Source organism: Nicotiana attenuata, chromosome 4 (genome assembly GCF_001879085.1).
Source record: "Nicotiana attenuata strain UT chromosome 4, NIATTr2, whole genome shotgun sequence".
Classification (NCBI taxonomy): domain Eukaryota; kingdom Viridiplantae; phylum Streptophyta; class Magnoliopsida; order Solanales; family Solanaceae; genus Nicotiana; species Nicotiana attenuata.
The window spans coordinates 6853450-6856045 of NC_031992.1; positions in this window are offsets into that span (position 1 = coordinate 6853450).

Consider the following 2596-nt stretch of genomic DNA (forward strand, 5'->3'; position numbering starts at 1 on the left):
GGTTCTTTTTCCAAGGGCTCTACTTGAACCGGGTTAGGTAGATTTTCCTTTTGAGTTTTAGGACCAAGATGGGTGAAGGCTAGTATGCAACCCTAGATGTACACACCTGAGAATAACAAAACGAACTGAGGGTGCGACGTCTAGGCTCGTTTGTAGACTCATACTTTGATGCCTTAATTTTGCACATCTTGTCTTGCTTGAACGCTCGTATGAATGTGTTGATAAACTGATTCGGAATGAGTTACATGCCAAGTGTGTGTGAGTTATTACTTGCATTCTGTGCTTGCATGCGATACCTAGAACTTGCCCTGTGTGTTTGCAAAGCGAAATAGAAGTTGTTTGGTTTCAGAGATGATTGAGGCACTTCTTTGTATAGACTGTATAATTGTGAATCCACCTGTATATATTGCCATAGTTAACCCCTTTTGAGCCTGAAGCCTATTCTTTGATAACCCTATAATGACCTATATCCCCGTGTTTGAATAAATTGATTGTTTGAACCTGTACCTCCTAGAAGCACTTGAATTATTAAAGAACATACAAAAGTCAAAGTGTGGGGTAGTAGGGGAGTGGAAAAAGGGGAATCAGGAAAGAAATACTTGAATGGTGCAATGGCTGTTAAAAAAAAGAGAAAAGAAAAGAGAAAAAGGCCAGTGCACCTAAAGAAAAGTGGGGGGCAAATATGAAACAAAATGTGGAAGAACGATTGGGCCGAACATGGAAATTGAAACAAAAGGAAGTTTGTATTAAAAGTGCTTAGGGAGGTTAGTCACTATATCCAAATATATCCTAGCCGACATTACAACCAAATAAAGACCTTTTGATCTTTGACTGAACAGCTTGATTAGTAGAGTATTACACGAGGGGCAAGCCTATGGTGTATCTGTGTGGCATGTGAATGTTCTTTGCTGAGAGTGAGTGAATTCTGTCTATCTATGGTTCCTTGTTGCTTAATTTATTGTGTGTGGAACTTCTCTCAGATTTGTGATGTGAGGGCATGTGACTCAGGAAGAAAAAGTGAGTTTTCACCTCTGTTAGAGTAACTAGAGTAAGCACGAGTGTGTCATGGCATTAGAGTCTGCATCTGAGTGTGACTGTTGCACTGATTAGGTTATTCTTTCATAATGGCGGGTGTGGCATAAACTTGGGGCAATGCATCCAACGGTTAGGCCTAGAAGTGTGGTTTAACTTGCTCGAGGACGAGCAAAGGTTTAAGTGTGGGGTGTTGATAATAGGTGAATTTAACTATAATTAGGCCCTAAAGAACCACCTTCTTGTATAGTTTTGATGATAAAAGTGATAACAAAATGCTCTGATTAGTGCTTTTCATGCTTTGCAGGTGATATATGACAAGAGAAGGCTATGGAGTACTTTTGGGATCAAATATGGAGAAAAAGAGGCCAATCGTAAAATTTTGCCAAGTGAACCAAGCGAAGCAGCTCAAGCCAGGCCTGAAGAAGGACTGTCGCGGTTCCACCGCGACCGCGGCAGAACCGCGGTAGAAGACGGTCGCGGATAAGTTGAGATTCAGAGAAGGTGTGTGGCCGCGGTTTGACCGCGACCACGGCAGAACCGCGGCAGAGGCGGAAAAGTTCAGGGACTTAAGTGCAAAACACGGAATTTTTAGTCCAAAACCCTATTTTAAATACTAGACTTTGCCCAAAGGAGGAAGGATGGTATTGGAGAATATTTTAGCAAGGAAAACAATTGTGAGAGATCACCCAAAATATCTTCCTTCTTTTCGTTGATTTTTCTTGCAAGTTTCATGATGAATATTGTTTTAGTTTGTTTACCCATAGTTATGAGTAGCTAAATCCTTTGTCTAAGGTTTTGATGGAACCTATTGGGGGATGAACTTCTTGTTTATGTAAATNGATTGCTTTGACTGAGGTTGGGGGAGGCAGCTTTGCTATTACATCCACTTTCGCACGTTCCACCTCAATTCCCTTGCTTGACACCCGGTGCCCCAAGACTATGCCTTCTTGTACCATGAAGTGGCACTTCTCCCAATTCAGAACCAAGTTAGTCTCGATGCACCGTTTCAGCACTCGCGTCAGATTTATCAGACACTCATCAAATGAATTCCCCACCACTGAGAAGTCATCCATGAACACCTCCATTATGTCCTCTACCATGTCAGTGAATATGGCCATCATGCACCGTTGGAATGTTGCAGGTGCATTGCACAGGCCAAAGGGCATCCGTCTAAAGGCATAAATGCCATAAGGGCAGGTGAAGGAGGTCTTCTCTCTGTCCTCCGGTGCAATGGAGATCTGATTGTAACCTGAGTACCCATCCAGGAAACAGAAGTGTGACCTCCATGCCAGTCTGTCCAACATCTGATCAATGAAGGGAAGTGGGAAATGGTCTTTCCGGGTGGCAAGATTTAACTTCCGATAGTCCATGCAAATTCTCCAACCTGTGACGGTTCTTATAGATATCAATTCATTGTTGTCATTTTTCACAACCGTCATGCCACCCTTTTTAGGAACACATTGAACTGGGCTCACCCAGCTGCTGTCAGAGATTGGAAAAATAATTCTCGCATCTAACCATTTTATTACTTCCTTCTTCACCACTTCCTTCATGTTGGGGT